This window comes from Erithacus rubecula (genome assembly GCF_903797595.1).
Source record: "Erithacus rubecula genome assembly, contig: scaffold_423_arrow_ctg1, whole genome shotgun sequence".
Lineage (NCBI taxonomy): Eukaryota > Metazoa > Chordata > Aves > Passeriformes > Muscicapidae > Erithacus > Erithacus rubecula.
Genome location: NW_027635915.1, coordinates 15,555 through 31,108, shown reverse-complemented (window position 1 = coordinate 31,108; position 15,554 = coordinate 15,555).

Here is a 15,554-nt window from a genome sequence, read left to right as displayed (position 1 = left end):
CCCCATGGCCAACACAGCCTCTCTTATCACCCTGCACAGCCACTGCTCTTTAAACTTGAATCCCCAAAATTTAATTCCCCCTCCTCAACTGGCTGTACAGTTTCCAAACAGAATAAACATTTATTAGAAAAAGCTGTTGTAGTAACATGAAGATCTAAGAAGATAATCCTAACACTTTTACTAAGCACATCATTTTCATTTGCATGCTGAAACACTCCTAATCCAATTAATCCACGAATGCCTGAATGAATGCTATTCACATGTAATTTGTATGTAATGACTTAAGCTATACTTCTATTTCAGTGAACATTTGATCTTATTTCCTCGCTTACACACCAATTCTAACATTATGTGGCTACAGAGATAAAAAAAAAAAAAATTCCTTGAGTCTAATCTGTAGCAGAATGAGAAAATAATTTCAAATGCGTATGTTGGATTTAATAGAAATATTTTTAACAAAGTAAGTTAATTCAGAAATAGCAATTTCTTACTGTAAATATTATGGAGAGAATAAAACGAATGACATCAATCACTTTATTTTATGAGAAAAAACACCACAGCACCATGGGAAAAAATAAAAAAGACAAAATAGTCTTACTTGACTCCTACCACATAAGACAACATAAAAAAGCTCACAAGAAACTATTATATTTAAGGTATCTGAGGATACAGAGATAATCCCATTGCTCTAAATTGTTCTTCAAAAATCAAGCTGCAGAAAGGTATTTCATGGTCTGTAACTATTTCCCTGCATGCAGCAAGAAATCAATGTGCACTTACTCAAAGAGCAGCTGTATTTTCAGTTAATAACTGCAGTGAAGTGGTAATTTATTGAAAATATTCACTCTGATTAAGCAAACTGTAAATGGCATTTCCTTTTTTTTCTTATATTCTCAACTCCAGCAACTTTTCTTTTGTAGTATATATTTACCAACATTTACAACTTAAAAAAAATTGCATGAACCACCTGCAGTAGAACTTGATTGCAGCCAGATCTTTTGCTTAATTATTAGGAAAATAAAACTGGAAAAACATTATAGCTGATTAGCATTGCTGAAGTGTTGATATTAGTAATAAAATATGTAGATGACCCATTTCAGTCTTGTTGCCTATGGTTTGCACCAAGAAAAACTGTTCACATACACTTTTCATACCATATATCACTCAAATTATCTCACCCAATAACACAAGAGTATTTTCATTATCCACACATACATGGAACCTGTAGTTCAAGTAGAGAAATCACTCATTTTGAAGAATGTCTTCCCTGTGCTAATTATTCCATATATGAGACAGAAAAAAATCCAACAAATTTAAGCTAATTCTTGGTGTTTCACCACTAGGACTTCCTTCCACAACAAAACACTAAAATCTTATTGCCTGTTAGCTTTTTCTACAGCATTTGAGGCAAAATCACTTGTTGAAAAATCTGTATCTTTATTACTACTTTGGCAGGAACTTTAGGCAGGTTCATCATCTGTTCAGGTCTGACTTCTGTTTCCCTCAGCTTTAACCCAGGACCATGATTTTAAAAATTTAACAGAGAAGCAGGGCAGCTCCACAAAACAACTGCAGAGTTCTTCCCTAAATCTCTACAAACTAATTAAAGAAATTAAAGTTGTTATATATTTATTATATAAAAATCAGATAATCAGTAGCAGTCATATTGAAAAATTGAAATGATGGCAGGTTTATTAAAACTAATAACAGGTTCGTTTTAAAATGGTATAACAAGTGTACAATATAGGTTCCCATGAAGTACAGGTACTCCCCTAAAATACATTTAAACTTGAGCAATTACAGAAATTGTATTTGTCTCACCAGAAAAATGATGAAAAATTACATATGCTTTCCTCCAAGTATTGTGCTATTGGGCACAAATATCATTAAGGGATGTTGACAAAGCACCTGGAGCCAGTTTTCAGTCTCAGTCTCACATCAGGCATACTGCTCCATCAAAGAATCTAAGACTTTTCAGCAAAGGTCTGCAGCTTACCTGCTGGGAAACAAATGCTACTCTCCAGAGTATGGAGAGTCTTTTTGAAAAAAATAGAAAATTTTTTGAGATGTTTTTCTTTGTTTTCTCCAAGATGCCAGATAAAAACTTTTTTCCTATATAGAGTAATTATATTATTCAGCTTTCTAAAACTCTGCTGCCAAAGCTTAGTTACCAACTTGATAAGATAAGCTATGAAGCATCTTCTATACTGCTGACACATTCCAAGGGAGTTTTTAATTTCACTCTGTAGGAAGAAGTTGGTACTTTGGAAAAACTTCAGAGATGTATGTGATCCTAGGAAATGCATGTTCCCTTTGACTGCATTTCAGTACTCAATGACTGGCAGCAACATTTAAGTATTAATAAGGTTACAAAAACTTCCCCTTTCCAGCTCATTTGAGGAAAAGCGGCTGCATAGTTTTCCTGATTGATTTGTGCTTACATTTCCAGTTTGAACCTACTCCATGGCTGAAGGACAAACTAGGAAATGTTTATGCTACTGTTACTGTTGCCAAAAGAAAATCTGTACAGGATTTGTACACAACTGAGAATTTCTCTAGTCAGCTGCTGCTGAGGGACATATGCTGGAATGAAAACAAGGTATTACACAGATTTACGTTTTCATGTCCAGCTCATGTTATTTACATCTATACACAAGCATCCCTCGATTCCAGTGTGTACACTCGCTCCAGTTTCTGTCCACGACTTCCGTGAAAATGAAGGAAAAACCTTTCGTGAAAATAAAGGACAACCTTTAAAAACCGACCAGTGCTCTGAGGAGTACCTGAAGCGACTCGTCCGGGCTCGCAGGAGCGCTCCCGCATCCCGAACGCGGGACACACACGCCTGGATGCTCTGCAAAGGCGGAGGCACCGCGGGCAGCCCCGCATCCCACCCGCTCCCCGAAGGATGCTCTGCCCAGGGCAAACTCCGCTCCGGGAGCGACGCCGTCTCGCCTTCCCTTCCTCCCCGAGGCTGCCGCGCCCGGCACCTGCGGGACGGGACGGGACGGGACGGGTCCGGTCAGTGCCCACCCGTCCCGCGGGCACCCTTCCCGTCCGACCGAGCCCTGGGAGCCGCCGGCGGCGGCACATGAGCGAGGGCGGTGCGAGCGGCGGGGCCGGCGGGGATCAGCCCCTCCTCCGCCTGCCCCGGACCGCCCCCGGCCAGAGCCGCAGACATTTTAACCACTTACCGCTCTCCCGGCTCCGGCACCGGGCCGGCCGTGTGTTCCTTCAGTGCCGGAACCGCCGTCCTCCGCTCGCTTTCAGGAGAAGTGCGAGCTACATATGGACCTTAGAGGTCATTTTATTCGGCCCAGTGAAAGATAGGTACCTGCCAAGCAGGTGGTCGAGGAGTGAAATCGTCTTTTCAAACGATTAAATGCTGAGGTCCCGCCATGAGGGGCTGATCCTCAGCCCCGTCAGGAGCAGATTTACAAAGAAACAAACGTCATGTTCATTAGAGCTGCTACGGAAAAGAAGAGCACGGAGACTTCTGCACTTATGTCTATTCTAGTGCATTCAAGATGCTTATCCGCTAGAAGGCTTGCTTAATTTTTTTTGTTTTATTTTTTCCCTGTTCGAACACGCTGTCGCTGGTTTCTGCGGTCGCTGCTTGGCTCGGTCTTTGCCAGCGGCGGGCCCGTCTTCGGGCCGGGACGGGGAGGAACGTTCCGGCACCTTCTCAGAGAAGCCGCATTTGTGCTGCTAAAGCCCGGCCGTGGCACCCCATACGGCTTTTCCCCATGCCCCTGAGGTGTGGGGGTGCTGAGGGTGCTGTGCCCGGGCAGGCACTGGGGGGTTGTTGTGGGGGAGCGTGCCCCAGTCTGGGCTGTGGGGGTGCCGAGTGCCCGCACCTGTGGGTGCTGCCGGAGGCTCTGTGGGTGTCCGGTGTGTGGGTGGCAGCTGCCCGGACCGGCACGGGGCAGCAAGAGGAGAAGCGGCGGCGCTGCCGCCTGAGGAGGCGCAGGCGGGAATCAGAGATGGCCCCTGAGCTCCAGGCGGGCCTGCACAAGGGGGACCCCGGCAGCGGGAGCTCAGTGCCCATGGCGGGAGCTCACACGGTGCGGGGGTGCCTGAGGAGAGCTGGGGCTGTCCGTAGCTGGTGCTGGCGCTGAGGTGCTGGATGGTGCTGCTTCCTGGTGCATCAGTGAGCTGAGGCTGCAGCAGGTCTCGGGAGCTTGTCCCGGACACAGTAAGCTGATGTGGTGCCGACGGAGATCATGGCAGCTACACTAAAGAGGTGTGGGGACACCAAGTGGCCAGAGGGGCTGCTTGGGTTTGGAAGGCTGTGGGGTGTTGGCACTGAAGTCCTGCATTGCAGGGACACGGGGGTGTTGGGGAAGGTGTCCTGAAGCAGGTTGTGTGTCTCCCAGCTGGTGGTGTAAAGGGACTGGGGGTCCCCAAGATTTCTGGCAGGGTTGGGGAGCTGTTCTCAGGACAGTTGCAAGAGATTATGGGCAATAAATGTGAAATACATTGATAAATGTAGAGTGCCTTATTGGGAGACCAAGTATTAGTCAAAGAACTTTATTTTATTTTTTTAATGAAAAGAAAATGGTGTATGGAAAACTCCTATGGATGTATAATATTTCTCAACAAAAACTTAGACATATTTGAAATCATGTTAACTTTCCCAGATCTGCCTTGGGAAGTTCTAGAATTATTATAATTTGGGTACATTTTTCACAGTTCATAATAAAGGAACTAAAGAATCCTAACAGAACACACAAAATGTCCCATGAGGAATGGGACAGCAGCAGTGTCATCATGGATGTGAGTCTGAGAGGTGGCAGCTCTCTGGCTCACACGGTGCTGCTGGCACAGCTGGTTGCTGCCTACTCAAGACTCAGGTAAGCACCTGAGCTGCATTCCTGCACTGCCAAAGCCAGCTCAATGCTGCAGTGCAGCCCAGAGGTGCTGCTCAACTGCCAGCTGCAGGACTTGCTGGAGGGCAGCTCTGTGAGCTGGCAGTAACGCTACTGGCAGCCAGGCTGATGCCACCAACATTTGGAGCCAGCGGGTGACTTTGTTTGGATCCAAGCATGAGCCCGTGCAGAGGGTGTCCAGCAGGTACCAGACCTGATCCCAGGGCAGCTGGAGCAGAGGCGTGCAGGAAGCACGTCTGCCCCAGCAGCTGCTCCCCGGAGCACAGGCACTCCAGTGCCACACGGATGCGCCTGGCTGGTGGCTGCTCTGTGCTGACCAGCTGAAGGAGTGGCCAGGGGCTGGCTGCAGGATGACCAGCAGGTGGTAGGCACTGCTGTTCTCCTGGACACTGCAGCATTCAGAGCAGGTGTCACAGCTGCACCCAGCTGTGCAACTCTGGCATGAAGTTCCCCCAGGAGAGCACTCGGCAGATACTGAGAACCTCTTCCACCAACTCCTTCAGCACCTTCGTGCTGGGCAGGCCCTGCTGTAGAATCACAGAACAGTTGGGCTTGGCAGTGACCTAGAAAGGCTGTCCAGTGTGACCCCACAGCCATGAACAGGGACAGTCTCTGCTGGACCAGGCTGCTGACAGCCCACTCCAGCTTTATCCTGGATGTGCCCATTGGTGATGGGGTGGGCACAGCCAAAGTGCTGCCACCATTGTCTGCACCCTTGAAATTCTCCTTTCTCTAAACCTTCTCCTCACTGCTGTCCTTCTCCTGACTGCTGAACTTCTCTCCACTCCCACCCTTCTCTTGCCTACTGACATTCCTCTTCTTGCTGTTGACCTTCTAATTGCCAAACTTTTCACTGCTTGTAGCTGTTGGGGTGGATTTTGTTCCTGCCATGGAAAGCCTGGATATGTGTTCCAAGCAGGAACTCCTGGGAGTCTCGAGGCAGGATTCAGCTACAATGTCTTTAAATGCAAGCAATGCCTAACAGTCAGGCAGGCAGCTCCTTTGTGAGATTCATCTTTGCTTGCAGACTTTCTTAGCTAGCAAGGAATGAGATCTTGGGATTGCTTCAGATTTTCCGAAGATAACTTTATTTCTTCAAAGGGTTCTGCAAGAAAAATCCAAATACATAGTATAACAAGGGGGTTTTTGTTGCCTGAGGTTTAGGCAAGTGCGACCTGGTTTGGAGGGAGACCACAACGGACTCGCACTACTGTCGGACAATCACACACGACACCAATATGATGAACAGTGAAGTGCATTTATTTCCCGTGAGCACCCGCTTAAATAACCACGGTGTGCCCACGTCACTTCCTTAGGGGTTGGCAACTTGGAACGTCATGGAGAAGGAGGGGCCCTAACTCCTCGTAACAGCGCGAGATCTTCCGGACGGCTGTTCTGGCTAACCACATCTCCCCCCTCTCCATGAACAATTAAGTTTGAACAATAAAATTTGAAACTGGATAAGCAACTGGTTAGTGACATGCAAATGAACTGGTTAGTAAACAAACTGGCTTAACAACTATCTATGTTAACTGTCTTTGTTGCAAAAGCATGATGTCGGTAGTACCTAAACGAGCCTTAACAAACTGTGCAATTTTATTGAGCAAACAAGGTCCAAACACGAGTGCGAACATTATAACAACAACGGGTCCCAACAAGGTAGAGATAATAGGGGCAATCCACGGGTGCTGTGTAAAGAGGGAACTGAACCAGTTTTGTTGTTGGAGCTCGTAGTGATGACGCTCCAGTCTGCTTTTAAGTTCTGCCATGGACTTACGGATTGGACCTGAGTGGTTAACATACGTGCAGCATTCTTCGTTCAAAGCGGCACACAGTCCTCCTTGCTGCATTAACAAGAGTTCTAGGCCTCGTCTGTTCTGGAGGACCATTTCTGACAAGGAGAACAGAGATTCTTCCAACTTCAGGATGGTTTTGTGAATCTCCAGGAGGTCCTCGTCTACGGCTCTCTGTAGTTGTTGCAGGCCTTGTTTTTGCGTGGCCAGGGACGTGATGCCTGTGGCTGCTCCCGTTCCTCCAAGGGTCAGCAGTACAGCTAGGCTGACTGCGGTAACTAATTCTCGTTTTACCCGGAGTGGCTCTGTTTCAAAATGTAGCATCACTTCGTCATCTGTGTGGTACGTGATTCTGGGGATGACAATAACTTGTACACACAGGTCATTAGTCTCATTAAAATGTCTTATGAATACACATGGGGTAAGTCCTGTTGTGTGACATGCCCAGATGTTACCTGCTGCTGGAATGGCCCACTCTTCACGCCGGTTTAGGCGAACGGATGTGCCGCACAACTCTTTGTTTTGAGTCTTGATACTTGCATTTCCTATACAAATTCCGTGGCCTGAAATGATTCCCAAGGTGATTCCTCTGCTTGGAGCATCCCACTTGCATTGTTTGGGGTTTTCTCTTTGGGAATATTGGAAGGTTTTGTTTGAGCCAATTCCTTCGTAGAAGGGTGGTCGGGAATCATAACAGAGCCAACAGGATTTTGTAAGGTTGGGTCGTGAGGTGTTTAGGGACAAGAATGCGGCGTGTAGCATCCGAGTGTAAAGGGTTTGTGATGGGATTTCAGGCGTGGGCAAGGTTTTTACAGGTAGTGTAGCAGCTGCGAGCGGTTTGTTTGCCTTTAAGAAGGTGGGCATAGGTGGTTTGTCTTTCTGAAGTATTGCCAGTTCATTAGGCCCTATAGTAAGATGGTGTTTGTGTGATGGGGACCTAATAATTTGAATGACAGTGCCTCTGTCCGGGTTGCGTGTTACGGATGGATCTTCATGCTGGTACACTGACCACAATCTCCCCACTGCCCAAGATGGATCGTGTGTTTGTAGGACCGTGATGGTAAGGTGTGTGCAATTTCTGGGGTGTCTACCTTGGTAGGTACTCCGGGAAATGCAGTTGCTGGGCCAGCTTGTTACTTTCAGGAACTCGTCTTGTCTGGGAGGCTTCCACCGATTGCCTGTTACTATGGTTTCACGCCCCCAATAGCCACAGAACCAATAACCTGGGTAGATACAGTATTATTTTCCAGGGTTGTTGCTTGGACACCAATACGTTCCTACCTTGATGACTTGGGAGGTTTTGGCGGACCGATCGCTGGTAAAGATGTCTGACAGCCGGACGGTCCAGGCTGGGGTGTTGGTCTCGGTTTGGCCTATCAGAGCGCCAGTGACGAAGTTCCTGAATGTCCAGATGTGGGGCTGGTAGGGATGGTAGCCGGTGCTGAGGTGGATCAGTGCTACCAGAACTCAGAGGCACAAGACTGGAGTTGACGGCTTGGCTGAAGGTCTGCAACAGGGAACCTGTGGGAAAGACACTCAAGATGTTGGTTAGCTTTCGTTAGGTAAGACTGGCTTTATGGATTTTAAAGGACACCACTTGATGTCATCATCCTTTCTTACTGCTGCATACCCTCTGCCCATCACAACCAATTTCCACCCTGTTTCCCACTCCCCTAGCTCATTTTTAATGCTGACTGGAGGGCCCTCTTGGACGGCTTCTACCGCCCAATGCTTCTGGGAGGGGGCTTGACTTTGATCTCCTCGGGGGAATTGGTTCAGGGCTAGCAGAGCTGTTGTGAGCAGTCGTGGTTGTTCTGACGGAGGGATGGCTCCGACGAATCCTTCGGCCCTTGCCAGAGTTTCTGTTTTTGATTTTAAAGTTTGGTTGGCTCTTTCCACAATTGCCTGTCCTGTGCTGTTGTATGGTATACCCTGTTTTAGGACAATGCCCCATTTGGAGGCAAACTCCTGAGCCGCTTTAGAGATAAAATGAGTTCCATTGTCTGTTTTTATTTGCTTGGGGATACCAAGCCAGGCCATAGCAGACAACCAGTGCTGAACTGCGGCTTTGGAATTTGCTTTTGCGTGTTGGGTCCCTATAATGAACTGCTGAAAGTGTCTACTGTCACGGCGAGCCACGCTCTGGGTTTTAGCAGTTGACATAGCGTGAAGTCCGTTTGCCAGATCTCTGAGGCTTTTAAGCCTCTGGGGTTAACTCCACCGGACCACAGCGGGGATTTTTGGCAATAGGGACATGTGGCCACGATGTGCTTGGCGTCGGACATGGAGATGTCGCATTGTTTGGCAAGCGCTTTTGCCCCTATGTGGAGAGACTCATGTAGTTGCTTTGCGCTTTGCAGTGTCCACAGGTTTTTGGCTGCAGCATCAGCTTTGTCGTTTCCTAGTTGAAAGTAACCTTTGATGGGACTGTGACTATTAACATGAATAACGGTTACGGTACCTTTCCTTGAGTGTAATGCTTCTTCAATCATCTGGGCCGCTGGTGAGATGGCAACACCAGGGTGAGACATCGCTTGGCACAGCCTTGCAACGAACATGTAGTCAGTGACGATGTTGAGGTGGTCAAGTGGAAACAGGTTGCAAGCGAGCACTATTGCAGATGCCTCTAGTAGCTGAACTGACAGGGACTGATCTTGCATTTTTACACACTGCCATTTGTCTTTGTCCTGCCACACGACTGCAGCTGTTGATGTTGTTGACGATGCATCTGTGAACACCGTTGGTCCGGGTGAGGGTCGGTCCAGGACTTTTGGTGGAAGGTCGATGTCCACTGTAGCAAGCAACTGAGTCCATGGAGGCTTGGCGGTGTAACAGAGTTCTCCTCCGAATCCGAACAGGGCCAACGCAAGGTGTTTCGAAAGTGCCACTGACGCGGAGGGAATTTGCTTCCTGAAGGGTAGATATATCTTGGCAGGTTCAGAACCTAGATGATTTAAAGCAAGATTTCTGCCTTTCATGATGACATTTCCAAGACATTCAACACCTGGTGAAAAGGCTCACTGAGACCTTCCAAGGACCACCCATTGAATTGGCTTGGCTGACTCAGGAGGTCCTTGGGCTAACGCACCAACTCCTCCCTCTTTTGTAAAGTGCACGTACAAGTCCAGAGGCAGGTTGGGGTTCCATCTGGCGAGTACTGCTGCTGCTAGCTGTTGTTCGATGAAGTCAAGCGAGTGGGCGGCTTCACTGGAGATGGTTTTGGACTCCCATGGATGCTTCCCTTTTAGAAGGTCATATAGGGGAGACATGACCTCTGGAGGGATGAGGGTGGTGTTCCGCAGCCACTGCAGGGATCCTACCTGTTGTTGGACATCGTGGAGCGTTTGGACGTCGCGCCGGATCTTGATGGCAGGAGGCGATACATATGAGCTGCTAATTTTGACGCCCAGAAAGGTGACTGAAGGACCTTTCTTTATCTTTGCTTCCGCTATTTCAAAGCCATTGCTCTTCAAAGCGCTTGAAACTTCGGCAGTGATGGCATCTACCTGGTTGGATGTAGAAGCGGCGATGAGGATGTCATCCATGTATTGGATGATTGTTGCTCCGGGGTCCTTGGCTCGGACTGGAGCCAGGGCTTTGCTAACAACAATTTGACAGATGGTAGGCGAGTTGATCATGCCCTGTGGTAGGACTTTCCATTGAAAGCGGAGGCGGGGTTGATGACCGTTGGGAAAGGTAATGGAAAAGGCAAACCGTTCTTTGTCCTCGTCGTGTAGTGGGATGGAAAAGAAGCAGTCCTTTATGTCGACTACAGCACAGGGTTGGTTTGTTGGTATGAACGAGTTACTAGGAAGCTTAGTTTGGACTGGTCGCATTGGTTGGATTTTCTTGTTGACAGCTCGAAGGTCGTGCAGGAGACGAAAGCCTTCGCCGCTGCGTTTGGGGATGACAAACACCGGGGTGTTCCAAGGCGAAACTGAAGGCTCAATGTGACCTTTTTGCAGCTCACGCTTGACTAGGTGAAGCAGAGCGGATCTTCGAGGCTCTGGAATGGGCCACTGCTCGACGTACACCGGATCTGATGACTTCCATGTTAACTTAATTGGGAACAACGGGTACGTTTTTTTTTACCTGAGGGTAAATTTGTCACCCTCATACCTAGTAGAGCTTGAGCGTCTCGCCCCAGAAGTGGTGGAGTGTTAGTGAGGACGTACACGTGCACACTGACCGGTTTTTCGGCCCCATCCGTGGAGTATACAACGATTGACACCGGATCCACGCTTTTTTGGGCACGTTGTACTCCTCCCACTCCGACCACTGCTGCGGCGTCCTGCAGCTGCCAACTTGGAGGCCAATGGGTGTTAGGAATAACTGTAACATCTGACCCTGTGTCAACGGTAAAGAGAAGAGTAATAGAGCAGACATCTGGTTGTGTCGACAGTTGGCAAATTCCCCAGACTCGCGGAGGGCTTAGTGAGTCACAGTTTATAGCCAGGGCCACCCGAGGGATGTCGCCGCGTTGGAGGTCCCTTGTTGTGTGGGTTGCGCTTGCGTGGCTTGCGGTGCTGGTTGTGTAGGTGGTGCAGGTGGAGGCAGCGTGTAGGTCGGGATGTTGGGCAGGGCTTGAGCTGTAAAGTTGGTTAGCTCTCTGGGGGGCAGCGGTGTAGGAAGGTGCTCCGCCTCTGTAGGAGGAACATAACTGGGCCGCGGGATGTCCCAACGGGGAGAGGGTCGCATGCGGCCCGGTTGCCCCCTCCCCTGCCCGTTTCTCTGCTTCCTGTAGATGCAGCACCTAGCGACATGGCCTTTTCTCCCGCAAACCCAGCAAGGTCCTTTGGGCTTTGCTGAGGGATGGTTTGTAGGTTGCGGGTGGCTGCGGGTGTTACGAGTTTGAACGGCCATTACTTCCGCTACTGCTGCACCGACCGCTGCTGGTAGCGGGGCCATAACGGCACCGACTGTGGCTTGAACCGGGGCCAGATTTTCTTCTTTTACTACGTGTTTGATAATTGTAGCGATACTAGCGCCAGGAGGCAGAGATCGCAGCAGTTCTTTTGTGGCCTGATTACACTGCTGCCTAATGCAGCCTTCTAGCACTGGCCCTTTTGCTTCCGATGGCAAATCGGAGGCATCTATAGTGGCTTGGAGGCGGTCAACGAAAGCAGTGAAGCGTTCGCTTTCCGCCTGTTTGATGGAAGCCCAGGGAGAGGGTTTGCCAACTACACGGCGTGCAGTGCGGATAGCTTCTCTCGAGGCACGAGTGGTGGCAGCGATTTCAGAGGCCCTTAGGCCTTGTGCTTGTGCCTGAGGGCTGACCATGCCTGGGTCTCGACCCATTAGACATTGCAGGCTGGAGTTGCGCAATGGGTGTTGGTCTCCGGTCACTTTGGCAAGGATTTTTTCTAAATTATCTTCCCATTCTTGTTTAAATACAATCATGCCTGCCCCATCAAAGATCATACGACAGGTTTGTTTAATATCAAAAGGGAGCATATCATCGTTGCCAAAGAGATCGTCGATCAAGGTAGAAACCATCGCGGAGTTAATTCCTTTTTCGGCAATCGCTTTGGCGATGGCCTGCACATCCTTGGGGTTCACCGGAGAGTATGTTGGTAAATTATTTTAAAGTCTCTGTACCAGAAAAATTCGCGCTGCTGTTTCAGGTAGGTCAGCGAGCGCTGATTGAACTTTTTTCCAATTGGTTAAAGGCATGGATCTCGTGGAGCCCTTTGTGGTTGCATGCCATGGGGTTCGGGTCGCAAATTGGGTAAAAGTTGCCGGCATGAAATTTGCGTCCGAGTCGGAACCCGAGTCGGAATCCGAATCGGAGCTGGGTCTGGCACAGGAATAGCATTGTTGTCTATGTACGGATTGCCTGCGCCATCTGTCCCGGCTAGGCCTCCGGCCTGCCTTGACCTCACTGTCCGATGGAGAGGAAGTGGAATGGTCGGGGACTTCCGGCAGACTGTGCTTTTTCCCTGGACTCCGCCCCCTGGGTTTTTGGTGGGTGGTGACTGCGCCCGCCATGCTCCGCCCCGCGCCAGCTCTCTGATTGGGTGTAGGTGTCTCCTCCCAGCCAGAAACTGCGCACTCTTCCCCCTGATGTAAACTGCGCATGTCCGTGGCGGGAATTGGGTAGGGGTCCCGCCCTTCTTCTTCACCCTCGGTGCCATATTGTGAAGTATAAGATGGTGGCGTTATTTCTATTTGATTTTTACTTTTGTCACTGGCACCGTCAATAAAGAAAGGGGAACCATCGTGCTGAGGAAGTGGTTTGGGGCTAGGGTTAATGATAGCACTGGAGGTTGGGGTTGGAGATTGGGACCGCGAAAATGAGGAAGTGTTAGTATCTAACAGCGGATTAGGGTTAGTAAACTCATCAAAAACACAAGTCTGGGTTGCAGCTCCCACCCCCAGCTTAGGAATAAGTCTTAAACATTGTTGAGCTGCCTTCCAGGTTTCTTGTTCATCAAGAGCCTTTTGCAGAGCGGTTTTAACTTTGCCCCAGCTCTTGAGGCACTTGCTTGAGCCGGACGAAATAACGTCCTCAGCAAGAGTGGAGGTGCACTTCCCCCAACATTCTGAATGCAGAATGTCGACAGGGCGATCAATAACGTTCAACATTAACAACCGCCTAATAGCAGTATTAAACTCTGACACCTTACAGGGAATTCCCCACTGTGCATGAATTTCAGAAATTACCTTTCCGAGACTCTCCATCCCGGTGGTACGGGAGCGTCCTCCCCACCGAAGTCGGTCCAGCTGCTCCAGTCGTCTCCTCCGCCAGCGTGTTTCCCGTCGCCCTCCGCTCAGACCCGAGTGTCGGGGAGCAGACCGGGTTTCGGCACCACTATGTTGCCTGAGGTTCAGGCAAGTGCGACCTGGTTTGGAGGGAGACCACGACGGACTCGCACTTGTTAATAAGAGCTCCTTGTTAATAAGGATGCTGCTGCTTTGTAGATGTTTTGAAGAAGTGCAAGTTTTACTTCCCACCTTCTTGCATTTAAAAGGCTTGAATGTGGCAGCAGTGACTAGACTACCTTTCTTATACCAGATAAGAACCAGTCAGTTATTTTCTTAGGACCTGCTCCAAGTACAGGCACTTAGGTTTCTGAAGTGATGATAAAATCAGTAGTGATGATTTTGTTTTTTTGACTCCCTCTATACTTGTACAACATACAAAGGAACTAGAAGGAATTACTTTCTAGAAGTTAGAGGTTTGTCTTTTGTGGATAAAGAACTGGTAAGGTTCTGGTAAAGAATACCTTGTTATTTGCATGAACAATCTCCACATGAGGTTTGTTGTGAGTGCAAGTGTAGTTTTTACTGTTAATCCCACCCTTTCACAAGTCTACTTAAAAAATAAATTGGAAACAGGAAAATCCAAATACCATGAAAGGATAAGAGAACATGCTTTTGATAAACATATGTTTTACTCTCTGTTTTGAGTCCTATGTATTAATACATTTTTACATGTGTTCAATGCTTTCTAATTCTATATGGAAATAAAAGAATATATTCACCTGTAAAAAGCAGAACACAATGGTGAAGAGCATTGAAGAGCATGGTAGTCTTTCCTATCTCCCTTCAACTGCTTTGTTATCACTTGGTAGATAAGAATTGGAGAACTTGAAGATGCTTTGAAAGAAGAGCAAGGCAGCAGGAGAGAAGCTGTTTCAGCAAAGAAAGATTTCCAAGAGTCAGAAAATGCACATGAGAGAGGAAAAGAAGTTTAAGTTTCCTCCTGAAGCCATTTTAAAATGGCAGTACACAGCTTGAGTGCAGCTACTAGTTTACATTCCCTGCAATTTCCAGTCAGCAGAAAATCTAGTGCAATGTGCCAAACCAAAGGTTCAGAACCTGACAGTCCCTTCACAGCAGGCTCATATCAGTAACCAAAGGTACTGTGAATGGGTACAGAGAATAACTGGCCTGTTACAGGTTATTTGCCAAAACAAAAATTTTGAAAATCATAGTTATGGTAGGGTCCAGCCTGTAGTAGTGGTTGGGGTGAGAGTAGGAAAACATATCCAGCAGGTCTAGGAAAGATGGCTGTTCTGTACACACATTGTTATGAAAGCATTGTTTTCCACTTCAGTGAGCCAGTTGAGTCTCTAAGACTCCTGTCAAAAAGTTGTGTCTGATTTATAGTGGGTAATCTTTGTTTTCAATTTTTGAATGGCTGCAGAAAGCTTTGATCAGTTAAAAAATATTGAAATGTGTGAGAGCAGAGGAAATCACTTGAGGTGTTTCCTGCTCAGCACAATCTGCTGTGTCTGTGGTAGCAGAGTTTGCATGACCTCTCTTTCAGCCTAGAGCTATCTGGGTCTGTATACACAGGTGTTTGTGTTGACTTACTTACAAAAGGAGTAGTGGAAAAGGAAAGAAACTGGTTTTCCCAGAAGAAAGGATGTTTGTGGTCTGAGCAATTCATTCAGATTGATGGTTATGGAAATGTTTTTAGTAAGATACTTAAAACTTGACTTGTAAAAGCCTTCATTGTCATTTGCAAATATCAATTTTAAGAGAGCTTTTGGCTTTCCTGACACCATGCCTAAATACTCAGGCAGTCTTTTTAAATCCTTCCTTGGATTTCTGTCTGTGTTTCTGTCTCTTTTGTGTTTTTGTTTGGTCTTGTGGTTTTCTCATCAGCTGGCTATTTAGTCATGCCAGGCTGTTGATGTATCTGTTTTCTTGACTGGCACAGTACAAGAACAGATTAAAGTTCTAGGTTGTCTGCTTTCAAAGTCATAGCAGAATAGAGCCAGGCATGTGGAAACCTTAGGAGCAAGAATGCTACTTGAAATCTACTTGAAAAGAGGGTTGATGATGATGCAAGATGTGATATGGTCCCTCTGAAGAGAGCTGTTGTGTATTAAAATATGAAGAATTCTCTTTGTTATATGCAATT